Raw genomic sequence first — 16,091 nt, forward strand, 5'->3', positions numbered from 1 at the left:
ATTTGACTTAAAATCAGCACATCATTGATAATTATTAAGGCCGGCCCTTTTAATTACCATATTGCAATATATTGTATTTTTTCAGATTAACGAGGAAATAAGTAGAAATTAATTGTTGCTATATGGCAACTCTGTACCATAGAATGTTTCAACTGAGTCCATTTTATTATGACCTCGAGTTTAGATTAGAATGCAAATTATCATTGATTATCATAGGATAATTTATCTATCTGATTTTTCTATCTAACTCTCATATTGAATCTTATTATTCTTATTCTTATAACATTTTGAGTCTCATGCTGGCCAGGAATACGGATCTCATACTCACACTCTCGTCAGTCTTGGTCATTAGACAGAGGCGACTGACTAATGGATAGAGACTAGAGCAGTCGTAGCCTAATGGATAGAGAGTTGGGATCACAGATTGAGACTGGCAACATACTAAAATTCATAACCGAAAATATTGTTGTTCACATTTATTTAGTCTATTCTCTAATATTTTTCAGCTTGTCTGCCCACTCCTAACATTAGAAGAGATTTTTGTTGCAGACCTAAAAAAAAAAGTTAATTTGCATGAATTGAAATGTATTAACAGAAAAGTATTGCAGTTTTCTCAATCCCCATTCCATTTATGACATACTTAACACACCTGTGCTACTTCTGAGATAAACAACAAATGGATTTGCAACAGTTCCTCTGTCACGTCCATTCACATTCAATGCATCTTTTTAATTAACATACAATTAAGGTGATTGTCAGTCCCCAACATTCTGCCTACCACTACGAGCTTTCTTTCCCTTTTTAAAGCAATTATGTATTTTACTTTGGTCATACACATTAGTGTGACATAAAACTCTATGGTCATAAATGATTTTATCTATCTTGAGATAAAATGAGAGATGTATGTGTTTGCTGTTGTTGAGAAGACTTGATGAGAAACTTGTCTTCATAGTGATTATCAGTGAAGTGATTGCACATCGATCATTTGAATGAGTTACCACCGATAAGGGACAGCATTGCAACAGAGCTAAGTGATAGTAGTGGTGACAATAGAGGTGCAAACACTGATATGTCTGCAGATTAGCAGCACTAACTAATAGATATCATCCAGGTGAAATTACGCACTTCAAATCCATCAATTTCCTCTAGCTGCTCTTTTTGTGCTGCTTTGTTGATGCTACAGTTGTACATTGTGTAATAATCAAGAGACATTCAGAAATATTCAATAAAATTAATTGTGAAAAAAAAAATATATATTTATGTTCTGCTCAACATAGTGGGAGTGGGATTGGTCTGAAGATAATTTCCACTCCAGAGAATTTGAAGAAAAATGATATTTCTAGTTTCAGATTCCTGACTGAGTTTGTGTTTCCTTGCAGAAATCAAAGTCGGATGCTGTGTATGAAAATGTGCCCAAAAACCGATGATCAAATACTGTATCTACTGGAACTGATGGTAGAGTTAAATACTGGACACTAGCTAGTGCCTTATCTTAGCTAGCGAGTGTCTCTTGTTTTCACTGTTTGTATCAAATCTTTTGTTGGGTTATGTTGGCAAATGTAGCACAAGCACATCATCACTCTCTAGTGTCCAAAGAATAAAATCACAGATTTAAGAAACCACTAAAGAGCCTGGCTGCTGTGCTGAGGCCTATTTGAAGAACAAACAGAGTTCAAAACAGCCTACAGCAAATTACAATAAAATATATGTATTTTTCTCAATTGTCATCCTGTTGTGCTTGAGTTTTATAACTGTGGATATTTAATGATAAAGACAGACAGTCATTTTTACCAATAGATTAACTCATGATCGTTTCTTTGACTGATATTTACCTCTTTATACTTTGATATTGATTTAACTGTTAAATGGCGCCATCTGAAGGATAAATGGGAACAGCAGCTAAAACTAAATCATAGCACTATGAGCACAGTGCACACAAAAACGGACCAATTTTATGCCTTTTTCCTGTTCATGACATTAGAATTCATAATATGAAATAACATTCAATGTAATATGGACCGATTAATTCACAAAGTGGTCATCACTGGTTCTGAAGCTAATCAGAAAGTAGCGATATGAGAAAAGACACAAATATCACAATTACAACCTGATTCAGCTCGATTCATTCAGCAATTCAAGCAGAAAATAGCATTGTTCATTATATCATCAGCAATGTTTTGGTGAGCAGTTGAACATCTAACACTCGAGAGAAGGACAAAACTGACAGAAATGTACCCTGCTGAAAAAAAAACAATAGAACAATAGAAAATGTAATGGATTTAACTATAATGGTGTCAACTGGTATGTGATGGATTCTATTATTAATCCCTCATAACATTTACAATTGAAAATACATTCATTTTAAACCTAAAAGCAGTTACACTTGCTGGACATGTTTTGTCCCATGTCTCAAGAATCAATGTTAGGCTAATTAAAATAAAATACATGTATTTACCCTAAAGGCTCCTTTTACTGACTAAAAATGTATATTTCAGTTTCATTAAATCAGCAGTATGTTATGCTTGTCATTCTGTCGTGCTCATGTTTTGTTGTAGAGCAACCGCTGTTATTCTGCCGTATAGGGGGGTAGGGGAAGCAACACTAAAAGATAACAGTAATTAAAACAGTGTTTGTGGCTCCAAAATGTCATAAAAAGCAGAGGTCAGGTGCAACAAGGATTATTAATATAACAAAATAACTTCGGGAATGGGAAGAGGCCAAAATAACAAACAAAACGGTCAGTATTTAATACAAGTAAATCACTCACTTGCCTCTGTGTAACACTGTAACACTGCGTTAGTAAATCACATCAGTTACAGCCACCAGCAGAACAACAGCAACACATATTCTTACTATTCAACCTGAAGACAGACCTGGATATTTATCAAGACAGACAGTTATTATTAGTAACAGACTGACTGATAATCAGTTTTACTGATATCTTTGACCTATATTTACACTGTTTTACTTTGGGCCTCAGTTGTCTGATATTAATGAACTGATAAATGGCGCAATCTGGTGAGGGTTTAAAGAACAGCAGCTAAAGCGGTACACAGCTCTGTGAGCACACTGCACACGAAAGCTGACTAATTTTATGCATTTCTATTTCAAGCACTCGCACTACTTCTGAAGAAAAGGACAAATGCATTTTCAACGGTCGCTTTGTTGCGTCCAGTGTGGAAACTGTGTCACATTCACACTCATTGCATCTTTTTTTCCATACAATTAAGGCGACTGGCAGTTAGTGACAATGGGTGCTTTCGAAGAAACCTTTGCGAATCATTTGTTTCGAACCAGTGGTTCGGAGCTTGTATCAAACAAGTCATGTGATTTCAGTAAACCAGGCTTTTTTTGGAATATTTCTAAATTTCAGTGGTTCACCATTGGGGTGGGGGGGTCTCTGTGAACCCATAATCACTTAACTCACCCCTCAACGGCCACTGAACCAGTCTCTATGGTATGTACCTGATCTCAAATCAGTTTAATAAATTTGTAGGCATTTTAATGAGATATTTGTGTGATTAAAAGAAGAGGTGTAGTTAATAGCCCACTATACAAGCCCAGCAAATTAATAAAAGGACACATATTGACTCTTTATTTTAATGGTATTTGATGCTTTTTTAACTACATTTGATATATTATACTTTCATTAAAACATTTGCAATATATTGGTAATAAAAGCTGTTTTATGCATATTAGTTGTGGTTAGTTGCAATAACGTGTTTTACCAGCAGGCGCAACCAGCATGTGCTTCAAAACTAATTTTGCGAAACAAGCAGTTCAAATGATTCGAAACTTTGAATATAAGTATTCCCGGAAGAAAAGGGGTTTAGTTTTCTGTAAAGGGTCGCGTCCGGTGATAAAGCCCTGAGGGATATCACATATTTAAAGGGCTTGGATTTCTAGATATTTGTCCAAATCACACCTGCAGTGGTCAGTCAAGTGGAAACTATGGCTACTAAATAAAACTTTTACAAAATATCTTATGGTTGACAAAGTAATAAATCAATGGAACAAAAGGTTGGATGCCATTGTGTGTGTTTCACATGGTTTCTCACTACAGCTTCCCGTATGAATATGACATTCAATTATTTGAAATCAAAATGTAAAATGCAAAAGGGGAGCTGTTGACAAAATTTAACCTGTACCAGTGGAAACCAAGTACTACATTTAGTATGTGAAAATGCCCCCCCCCCCCCCCCCCCCCCACGTGATAAATGTTTTCATTTATTTTTTCTTTTTCTTTTTCTTATTCTTTTAAGATAACATTAGCATACCATACTTGTAATATGTGTTAAATATGATTGTTGTGTTTCTATTGCTTTTCTCCTTCTGACAGAGTGTCTTGTCATGTCTTATTGCTTCTGCAGATTAAAGCGTCTAAAAAGCTGCTCAAAGCAGCAGGACAGGAAGAAGCCCCTTAACCTACAAACTAAAAATACAAGCTCTAAATGCTCAAACAAGATGTCCGTCCACCCAACAGATCAAACCATGTTTCCAAAGAAAAACAACCACAGCAGCTTTCAGTTTGACTGAAGCTTCAGTAGCTTGACAGTAGCTTCAGTGCTATTTTAGCTGTGAACATAGCTAAAATACACTTAAATTGAGATGTGAATAAATATACACAACCATTTTAAAATCACTAGAGTTAGGTTTGATTTGACTGTACCACGAAATGTAGTTCATCCAATATTTACACAATATTCTTCTTAGCTTAAATATGTGACATTGTCAGGCAACTACCTTTTAAAAACGATCAATGTTACATGGTAAAAATGAATGTTAAAAATTAACAATAAAAGTCTTAAGACTATATATAGCTATATATAATCTGTGTACAGAGCATGTGCGTGTGCATAAGGAGGGTTGTCAAATTCTTTTGGGGGAGGATTCACACCGTTCAACAGTTCTGTTGCGTTTGTTTTAATCAGTTTGAGTCTTATCCGCAAAACGTTTGAGCAACTAAAAATGTTTCACGTGCTTATTTTGTTCTGGATGTGCTGCTGTCATCTGATTGGTAAGTTACAAGGGCATTTTTATGGTGCTATTTATTTCCCTTTCAGAGTAATAATGTCTTTCTACAGTTAAAATTACATTATTTTCATCTACTGTGTTTTCTCTCTTACTGTTTTAGAAATATTTACTTAATTTCAATGATTACAAATGCAAATCCTCCCCAGGACATTCTAAAAATAAATAAACAAAATATTTGTATCTACTAATGCAGTCACTGTTAGCAACTACTAATGACATGAAAATTCTGTAATATAAAATATTAACTGGTTATTTAAACTTGTAATTTCAAGCTACTTTCACACATTTATTTTGCTCTTCAACAGAAATAAATACATTAAAATACATTAAATATAAAATCTGATCCACACATCTGTCTGATAATATGCCACCTTTTGTTTTATCTTGCGTCTCTGCTGCTGTTATTCATTTCATATTTAACCCTTGTGCATCAATAAAAAAAGTTACACTTAGGTCCATAGTGGACAAAAATGTCCATGTCAAAAAAACAGTCATACAAATTTGAAGCTTGGGAGCAGAGACTTAAGTGTGGTCTCATTTTAAAGAAGACCCATGGCAGATTATTGCTGAAGTAAAAAAAGTTTAAAAAGTGAAACCAAAAAAAAAAAAGTTATACAGGTTTAAGTTTATGAAAATGATTTATGAACAATATTTTATATTTTATTTTATGAATATTTTATATATGAAACATGTTGAACTCTAAACCTGCTAGAAAATCAAAGCCATAAATCTAAACAAGTTGTGTTCCACATTTGAGGTTGATATCTCAATAAATGAACTTTCAGTAAAATTTTGTTTGGGCGCAGTACCAAATTTTCCCCATTAGATCCCAGCAAAACTTGGATTTGTGATTTGCAGTGTTTGTGTTTCGCTCTCTCAATTGTTACAAGAACACACACACACAATTTAATTTTTATGATACACATACAAACCACACTCTGACATCCATACCAACACAACCACACAATTATAGCTGCATTATTTATCCAACTGGCTCTATAATACGCAGAAGCAGAAAACAGGAATAAAGCAAGTATTTGCTTTATAGACCTTTATAGACCAAACCTGAAAAAATGGCACCATCTTAGCATTAACACAGGCAAAATTATCAAAAAAAAAAACAACAAAAAAAACTAAAATGGACAAAAATGTCCATAAGGGTGCACAAGGGTTAATTGTTAGAAACTGATGTCATACTTTGTAAACCAATAGCTAACAAATCTTCTTGTTTTCTGCAGGTGTGTTTGGTGCCGAAACAAATGAAACACAGTCGGTGATGGAGGGAGATTGTGTTACTTTACACACTGATGTTACTGAAATAAATAAAGAAGATGAAATAATGTGGAATTTTGGAGCTAAAAACACTCTGATAGCTCAAAAAAATAGAGCCTCTGGAATCTCATATAGTGATGGGATTTTCAGAGACAGACTGAAGCTGGACAAAAAAACTGGATCTCTGACCATCACAAACATCACAACTGAACATGCTGGACTCTATAAAGTAGGGATCATTGCAGTTAAACTTTCATCAAAAACATTCAGTGTTTCTGTCTATGGTGAGTAGAGATCATTTTTCTCTCCATCACATATTTTATTTTATTAATTATTTAGATAAGGACATTTTCATATAGACACACTCAGTGCTCGTCAGCACTAAATATGTACTCAACACATTTTTCAGCTCGTCTGGCTGTTCCTGTCATCAGCAGTAATTCTTCAAACTGTTCATCTTCATCATCATCATCATCATCATCATATTGTTCATTGTTGTGTTCAGTGGTGAATGTGAGTGATGTGACTCTCTCCTGGTACAAAGGAAACAGTTTATTGTCCAGCATCAGTGTGTCTGATCTCAGCATCAGTCTCTCTCTACCTCTGGAGGTGGAATATCAGGATAACAACACCTACAGCTGTGTGCTCAACAATCCCATCAGCAACCAGACTCAACATCTGAACATCAGAAAACTCTGTCACACATGTTCAGGTACAGTACAGTTGATAATAGTGTTTATGTTCACATTCACTTGCATTAATGCTTCTATCAGAAAGACTTGGCGAGAAGGTAAACGTTTACATGGTATTTATTCCGTAAAGTATTAACAGACGGTAATGAGTCACATTAATTCATGTTTAGTTGTATAAAAATTATTTGGCATAGGCCCCATCCTTTATCCGAATCCTGGGGATGCAGATTTTGGCTGATCCTGCCTGAAGATGAAGGCAGGGGGGGAGCCTACCCCCAAAAGAAATGTGAATTGATACCCACCGGTTGAGGCTTTTCCACTCAGGGAAACCCCAAAAAGTAGAGAGAGAGAGAAAAACAGATCAGCATAACTCACAAGAAAAGGGATACTCAATGTTGTGCAAAGTCCACAATTGTCCGTGATCTGTGAAGGCCATGATATGCCAGTTTTGTGAATAAATGATGAAAGCAAGATAGGCCAGGTTACATAAATGATAATAGTAAGTTTACCTGATGGCCACGAAAGGCCATGCAATGCTAAGGGACGCAAAAAGCTAATTATGAGAATAAAACAACGAAAGCACTGATAGGCCAATTAAGGAAAGGGCCACTAAAGGCCAGGTAACATGAAAAAGACAATTACCGATTTACCTGATAGCTCCGATAGGCTGTGTGATGTGAAATGCACCGATAGCCATGTTATAAATGTTTTATGCAAAATGCTTCCATAGGCTGGGAAAAGCTGTGATGGTCCAAGCTATGCAAAAGGCCGCAAAAGGCTGTGATAGTCCGTCATGTGACACACAGCAGCCACAATAGCACTTATGTTCTTATGTTTTATTGTTTCCTTTTTATTCGAAACATTCCCAAACGCATTAACTATATCATGAAATATCTTGATTCTCGCCTTTATAGATTATGTTATTGATCTATAGTGGGCGAATATCAAAGTAACCTAATAATGTAATCTATTAACTATGCATAAAAACCTGTCTGTTTACTTAAGTAACAGATATGGGCGTCATGCCATAACATAGTTTTAATGCGACTGACTTATTTACTTTATTTGATTTAATTATGCTGGTGTGATTGTATCAAATATAGAAAATATTTTTCGGCTATTTTTTATCTTTTGAAAGTTGCATTCAAAATCCACGTGCCCCCTCACTTTCAGTGGGCATGACGCCTCTGGTCCGAGCTATGCGAAAGGCCACCGAAGGCTGTGATAGTTCGAGCTATGCGAAAGGCTGCAGAAGGCTTTGATAGTCTGTGCTACTGTTCCCTCTAAGCTACACGCACGCATGGCTGCACAGAGAAATAATGTGCTGCGCACACGCAAAAAAAATTAGTTGGGAAGCCATTTGATTGAATTCTAGTAAAAGTGAAAGAATCGCAATGCTCAGGTAAACCGCTATAGAGCTGCTGCCGCTATAGAGTTAGAACCGGTGAATGCAGTTTACAGGTTTCATAGAAAGAGAATGATGTGCGCCAAAATGAGTCACTGTAGAAACCGAATACTTGAATGTTTGCAGACGAAATAGCTCAAATCGAGAGCCAACGCAAACGCAGTGACATGTGAAATAAAACGTCCTCATGTATTAAAGAAGAGTGGCTTGATTAAGTGCTGGAAATAGTGGATGATGGGCACAGAACAGTAACAAAACTCTTGAGACATTTACAGAGTCATACACAGGTGTATTGTGCAAACTACACTTCATAGGGATATAAGAATTCACGTTCAAGTTTTTTGAAAATATTTAGCTTACAGATCTCAGTTTAAATGCTTCAGTTTGTTTTGATATTATATTACCTTAGGCCTATTTCATAAACCTAATAAATAATTGACTGTAACGGGGCGAACAAGACGTGAGGATCCAAGTGCAAGCTTTTATTTATAAACATAGTCAATAAACAGGCAGGGTCAAACAACGGCATACAGGTATGGTGTGGGCAAGACACAGAACAATCCTAGGGCTAGCGAGAGTCGACGATAGGCGAGCAATATCCAACAGGGCAAGGCAGAGAGATAATCCAGGCAAACGAGCAGTAGTCCAAGAGAGGTGCAAACAGAGTCCAAAAGGCAAGGCAAAGGGTAAATCCAGGAAACACAGGCAAGAATCAAAACACTAGAAAAACACAAAAGGCAAGACTATGACAACAAAGTGGGTTCCGAATCGCAGCTAAATCTAGGAGAGTTATAAATGCAGAACAATACTAGAACTAAACAGAAAAACACAGAATGGCTCGGTAAGGCAGCTAACACTAGGGGAGTGATAAATGCAATACAATACTCGGCAGAGAGGAAGAGGCAGTCCATGGTTTAAGTAGGGTGTATGATCAGTGCAATCAGCTGTGTGTGTCGTCAGTGCAATGGATGATGGGAATTGTAGTCTGAGGTGGCGTGCAACAGTTAAGTGTGGTGCAAGAGTCCATGTGGTGAGCGAGTGACCTCTGGTGGTGAGTTGATGGAAGTTCATAGACCAGATTCGTGACATTGACCTTGTTTTTTAAATGGACCCTCTTATGCTCATCAAGGCTGTATTTATTTGATCAAAATACAGAAAAATACAGTAATATCGTTAAATATTATTGCAATTTCTAATATTGGTTTCCTGTTTTAATATACTTTAAAATATAATTTATTTCTGTGATCAAAGCTGAATTTTCAGCATCATTAATCCAGTCTTCAGTATCACATGATCCTTCAGAAATAATTCTAATATGCTGATTTGTTATCAGTGTTGAAACTGTTGTGCTGCTTAATTATTTTTGGAACCTGTGATACTTTATTCTTTGATGAATACAAAGTTAAAAAGAACAGCATTTATTAAAAAAAAATACATTTTTGAATTATAGCACATATTGAAACACAAAGTCAAGTCAATTTGAGCTTTATTGTCATTCCGCTACATGTGGGGACATACAGTGGAACGAAATGTCGTGCCTCACAGGACGACGGTGCTACATAAATACAGACATACAACAATGAAGTAAAAAAAAAACTATAAACCTATACACAACTAATCTACTGACAGATTTTCCATGTTTCAGGAGGTAGGGGTTTACATGGGGTTTCAGAGGGGGCGGGGTGATTTGAGTTCAGGGCTCTCACAGCCTGGGGGAAAAAGCTGTTGAGCAGTCTGGCGGAGCGAGCTCTGATGCTTCGGTTTCCTGATGGTAGGAGCTGGAAGAGACTGTGGGAGGGATGGGTGGAGTCCTTAACGATGCTGTTGGTTTTGCTGGATCATTGTGTAAGGAAATTATGTGTAAATGTCCAGGATGGAGGGGAGAGGGGCACCGATGATCATTGCAGCTGTGTTCACCGTCCGCTGGAGGGTCTTGCGGTCAGCAGCACTGCAGTTCCCGTACCAGACAGTGATGCAGCTGGTCAGCACACTCTCAATGATGCCCCTGTAGAATGTGGTGAGGATGGGTGGAGGGAGACTTGCTCTTCTCAGCCGGCGGAGAAAGTGTAGGCGCTGTTGTGCCTTTTTGGAGAGTGACATGGTGTTGTCAGTGGGGGTGGTCAACGGAGTTTCTCCTGAAGTCCATCACAACCTCCTTTGTCTTCTCCACATTGAGGGACAGATTGTTAGTGCCACACCATTCAGCCAGCTGTGCCACTTCCTCTCTGTAGTGCTTTTCATCGTTGTTGCCGATGAGACCTACCACAATTGTGTCATCAGCGAACTTGATGTGGTTATAGCTGAACTTGGCAGTGCAGTCGTGGGTCAGCAGTGTGAAGAGCAGCGGGCTGAGCACACAGCCTTGTGGGGCACCTGTGCTCAGTGTGGTAGTGCTTGAGGTGTTGTGGCCGACACGGACTGACTGAGGTCTTCCGGTTAGAAAGTCCAGGATCCAATTACAAAGGGAATTGTTAAGGCCCAGCAGGTTTAGTTTATTTATGAGCTGTTGTGGGATTATTGGGTTGAATGCCGAGCTGAAGTCAATGAACAGCATTCTAACATAGGAGTCTTTATTTTCTAGGTGGGTAAGAGCCAGGTGGAGGGTGGAGGAAATTGCATCGTCCGTAGAGCGGTTTGGACGGTATGCAAACTGGAGCGGGTCGTGTGTGTTGGGGAGGCTAGTTTTGATGTTGTGCATGACATTTAGACAGGACACAGGTGATTTTTTTGAGACATGTGGGGACGACTGCCTGGCTCAGCGAGGTGTTGAAGATATCTGTTAGGACATCTGTCAGCTGTGCAGCACAGTCTCTCAGAACACGGCCAGGTATGTTGTCAGGACCCGCAGCTTTGCGTGGGTTAATGCTAGATAGGGTCTTCCTTACGTCGGCTGGAGACAGACAGAGCTCCCGGTCGTTGGGAGGAGTGTGCAGTTTTTGTGCAGGTGTGTCATTCTGCATTTCAAACTGTGAATAAAAGTGGTTGAGTGCATCGGGGAGGGATGTGTCATCATCACAGGCCTGTGGCGGGGGTTTTTAGTCAGTGATGGTCTGAATGGCTTGCCACAGGCTCTGTGTGTCTCTGCTGTCTGTGAAGTGATTGTTGATTTTTTGAGCATATGACCGTTTTGAATTTTTGATGCCGCAGGACAGATAGGCTCTTGCTGTTTTGAGGGCTGCTTTATCTCCTGATCTGAATGCTACATCTCTGGTCTTTAGCAGCCCACAAACCTCTGCTGTCATCCATGGCTTCTGGTTTGCACGTGTGGTGATGATCTTGATGACTGTTACATCATCAATGCGCTTTTAAACTGTAATGTTTGTATTCCGGTACAGGAAATTAAAACCTACTAATTATATCCATATTCCTCATAATAGGTTGTGGCGGGAGGAGCAAATGACAGACACAGTGGGTGTGGCGTCAGGCCTCGGAGAGGCTTTTATTAAACAAAATAATAAAGTGTCAAAAGGGGTTCAAGTGTCCAAAATAAACAGGGGGTCTGGTGTCCTCGTCGTGTTGCGGGATTTGTGAAGGAAGGCAGTGTTCTGAAAGGAAGGGTCCAGGTAAGGGGCGGAGTCCGGTGGTCGCACGCGCTCCCCTCTCGGGACCGGGGAGCGAGGGGCGGTGGCTTCTTTTAGCGGCTTCGTCCTTCTTCGGCCCGCGACGCTTCCGGGGATTACACGGCCCGGCATCTTGGCCCGTCAGCCGTCACACGGGTGCAGAACTCGTTCCATTCTCAACGCTCCCCTCCTGGACCCACGAGGACACCAGCGTGCATGCACGGTCTCCGGAGGAGAGGCGCGCTCGGCATTTAAACAGCGGCGGTGATGAGGCCCTATTCTGATCAGGTGCGCCTCATCAGACTGGCTGTTTCAGCGCCCCTCCTCTCTCCCACACCCACTCCCGTCGGGAGCCCGGTGAAGGGTCGGCGAATACGGGACGGGGTGGTGATGATAATAAGGGGGGGAGGCAGCCAACTCGTCACAAGGTTCATAATAGATCATTCTATACGTACCTCTCCTTTGAATGGATATTAGATGTAGCTTCAGCCCTCTGCTCCCGGTGTCCGTGCTAATTCAGTCAAGTTCTGACCACGTGAAAATCGAAGTAAGGATTTATTTAGGTTCTGATAACTAGTTATTCAAGAATTAATTACTCAGAGACTGATTTAAAAGTTTAACGAATCACCAATACAATGGTTTCATTTTATTTAAAAATACAATAACTCATAAGCAAATAACAAAAAAGAACAAACGAGAAGTCTTCACCACACAATTTGCCGGCCACGTCCATCTCTGTCTTCGGCCCTTTATAGTCTTCCATCCACCTGTGTTATTCTTGCACGTGTCGTCTGTCTCCCCCCACTGTCTGGGTTGGTTTCAGTTCCTAGAGCTGACAGAGACCTTGACCCTTCACCCAGATACTTCTTATGGCAAGGTTAACAGTTCAAATACAAAATAACGACTTCCTCATTACTTAGATAACAAGCATGCCTATTGTTAATTTAAACTATGGAAAAATTGTAACACCTCATTTCACATATATATTCGTAAATGTGTGTCAGAACCATACACTTCATATATAGCAAATATGAATAACACCTCATGACTTTGTTTTGACTAGAAGGTCCATTCTGCAAGTGTAATTAACAAGTGCAAAATGCATCTCCTTTTCAACAACTATTTCTTTGCAAAGCAAGCATCATAAACATATTATTAATAACTCCAAAGCAATTCATATTCGTCCTCTCTATATACAGGTCCTTCTCAAAAAATTAGCATATTGTGATAAAGTTCATTATTTTCTGTAATGTACTGATAAACATTAGACTTTCATATATTTTAGATTCATTACAACACAACTGAAGTAGTTCAAGCCTTTTATTGTTTTAATATTGATGATTTTGGCATACAGCTCATGAAAACCCAAAATTCCTTTTAAAATTCCAGCACATACTGGAAACATAACATCTTGACATTTACACTTCTGTAACAAAAGTTTGAAGTCCCATTACTTCTAAATAATTTGTTAACATTTGCAACTCAGCAGAAAACCCACTCAAATTAATAATCTCTCATTTTCCTCATTATTCTTTTGTTTAAAGATTCTTGTTTTCTCATCAACTTCAGAATCTCTTTTAGCTTAACACAGATCTTTTGATTTTCCAGCTCTGCCTTTGGCCCTCTTGCATCGTTCCTCTTTTTGTCTTTTCTTGTCTTCAGTACTCTGGTAACGTCGGAGCCCCTGGTCTAAAAGATTGTGAAAATCAATTTCTATTTTTTTCTGATCATCTTGTTTGATTAGTTGGGGATTGATCAGAAAATGTCATACTATTATAACCAATTGATCTGACAAAACACTGTTCTTTTTAACTTTTTATTTATCAAAGAGTCCTGAAAAATGATCACAGGTCCCAAAAAAATATTAAACAGTAAAACAGTTCATAAATCATAAATCAGCAAATTAGAATGATTTCTGAAGGATCATGTGACACTGAAGACTTAAGTAATGATGCTGAAAATTGAGCTTTGCTTCACCGGAATAAATTATATTATAAAGTATATTAAAATAGGAAACGTTTATTTTAAATTGCATATTTCAAATAGATACAGCATTGATGAGCATAAGATACTTCTTTAAAAAACGTTTGAACTGCAGAGTATTATACTGTAAAAAATGTTTTCTCAGGTAACCTAAAATGTTCATCATTTAGTTAAAATCAAGGGTCAAATCAAATAAAAATAGAACGTTAAAGTTAAAAGTTTCACACTTTTTTGTGTGAGCGCTGTACAGGTCTGGAATAAAGAATGCTTTTTTTTTTTGCTCAGGTGACCGAAATGTCCGCCCAATAGAGAAACGTTTTGCTCAGCAAGAAAAAAAAATTAGAGGGAACATTGGTCTGTGCTATGCGAAAAAGCCACGATAGCCTGCTTTGATAGTCTGTGCTATGTGAAAGTCCACGATAGGCTGTAAAAGCTGTGATAGTTCGTGCTATACAAAAGGCCACGATAGGCTGTGGAAGGCTGGGATAAGCCGCAGTCACACTAGACTTTTCGTTCCATTGACTTCCATTCATACGCATGCGACTGCATAGGACCGGAAACGCAAGCCCGTGCAAAGATATTTCGGAAAGTTCAAGCTTGTTGAACTCTTGCCTGCAAATACGCATCACATGACAGCATGACCATCGCATGACTCCAGCGCTGCAGGAAAGTGGAGTACATTGTATGATTTTTACGATTTAGATATGATAATTTGCTATACAAAGGGACACAATAATCAGCTAATCTGAATAAAGCGATGAAAGGCTATATAGCAAAATTTGTCTGGCCCACCTCTGGGCCACAACCTTGATTCACTTCTGGCCCAGTTCTGGCTGGGTCCCCAGCCCAAAATTGGCCCAACCAACTCAAACAATTTCCTCTGGCCCACGCCCTGTAAAATGACTGTTATTTATTGACGTGGCCCAGATCTGGCCCACATACAAGAAAGAACTTGCAGGTTTTGAACAACCTGGGTAAATTATAACAGAATTTTAATTTTTGGATGAACCATACCTTTAAAGTGACAGACACATCTGTGCTTCTAAAGGCATAACGCTATTGTTTTATTAAAATTTGGATAGTCTGTTGGAGCTAGATAGATAGAATTATTATATGAAGACGGATGCTGAAAAGACAAGCGACCGTGTTTTTGATAACAGGCCCGGAAAGACTTGATGGAAGTTTATGTGAGCGTTCAGGCGAAAATATAATTTGATGATTGAGACGCAAGCGGTGCAGGTGTTCTCAGCGGGCACTCGGAATGACAACGGACATAAACTCAAAAGCTCTGCCAATTTTTCACTCCTCCGCTGTGAAAGTGCCAACATCTCTATATCGAAGCAATACGACAGAGCAACCGCAAACATTCGCCGCAACACCAACGACGGCGTGCATCTTGGAAGGTATGTCGACCTAGCAATCTTTCACAGAAAACAAACTTCAGACTATATGCCAGTAACCCGGGGAAAAGTAGGGCAGTAAGTCAGACGACAGCTTGCCTGACTGAGCAGTGAAAGTTAGCATCATCGACTGCGAAAAATGAAACAGAGTTCAGTGCTTATATACTCAGGTTGTTAAGTAGCCTAGTGATTGGTCACACCTGTTAGTATGAATGGATGACGTGACATTTAGGCCCCGTCCACACGAAGACGCGTTTCGCTGTATACGCATACATTTTTTTACCGTATAGGCGTTTCGTCCACACGAATCCGGCATTTTCGAAGAGTGAAACCGATAATTTTTTAAACCAGGTCCCAGGGTGGATAAATTTGAAAACGCCGTTTTCACGTTTTCGTGTGGCCGGCGAATTGGTATATTTTCTGAAACGATGACGTCATCAGACCACGTCTCGCCCCTAATCAGACACCGCTACGTCACATAATAGCGACAACAACAACAACAATGTCAGACTACGTGCCTGTGTTCGTGCTGCAGAGCCCACTGAGCTCATTAACTTTATTAAAGCAAAATCTTCTGCTTTGTGTGTTAGTTTATATTCAGCGCGCAAGGTTTACGCACATGGTCCAAGTCTTCTTCTCTGTTTTTTTGTGTATCTCTGTGGCAGAATTACAGCGCCACATATTGGTCTGGCATGTGTACTACATCGTTTTCAGTCGGTTTCAGTAATTCCGTGTGGACGCAGAT

At 38.9% G+C, this 16,091-nt stretch overlaps 2 protein-coding genes across 2 annotated transcripts in view; both read right to left on the reverse strand.

Moving 5' to 3' along the window:
* The window catches only part of LOC306875011 (uncharacterized protein), a 991,916-nt gene that overhangs the window by 290,540 nt on the left and 685,285 nt on the right, over positions 1–16,091 (reverse strand). The gene's annotated exons all lie outside the window — the stretch shown is intronic.
* Positions 1–16,091, reverse strand: part of LOC306874609 (cell adhesion molecule CEACAM3-like) — a gene marked incomplete at its 5' end in the record, with an annotated part of 103,817 nt that overhangs the window by 50,584 nt on the left and 37,142 nt on the right. The window lies entirely within an intron of this gene.

The sequence above is a fragment of the Barbus barbus genome (assembly GCF_936440315.1).
Source record: "Barbus barbus genome assembly, chromosome: 9".
In the NCBI taxonomy this organism is placed as follows: Eukaryota; Metazoa; Chordata; class Actinopteri; order Cypriniformes; family Cyprinidae; genus Barbus; species Barbus barbus.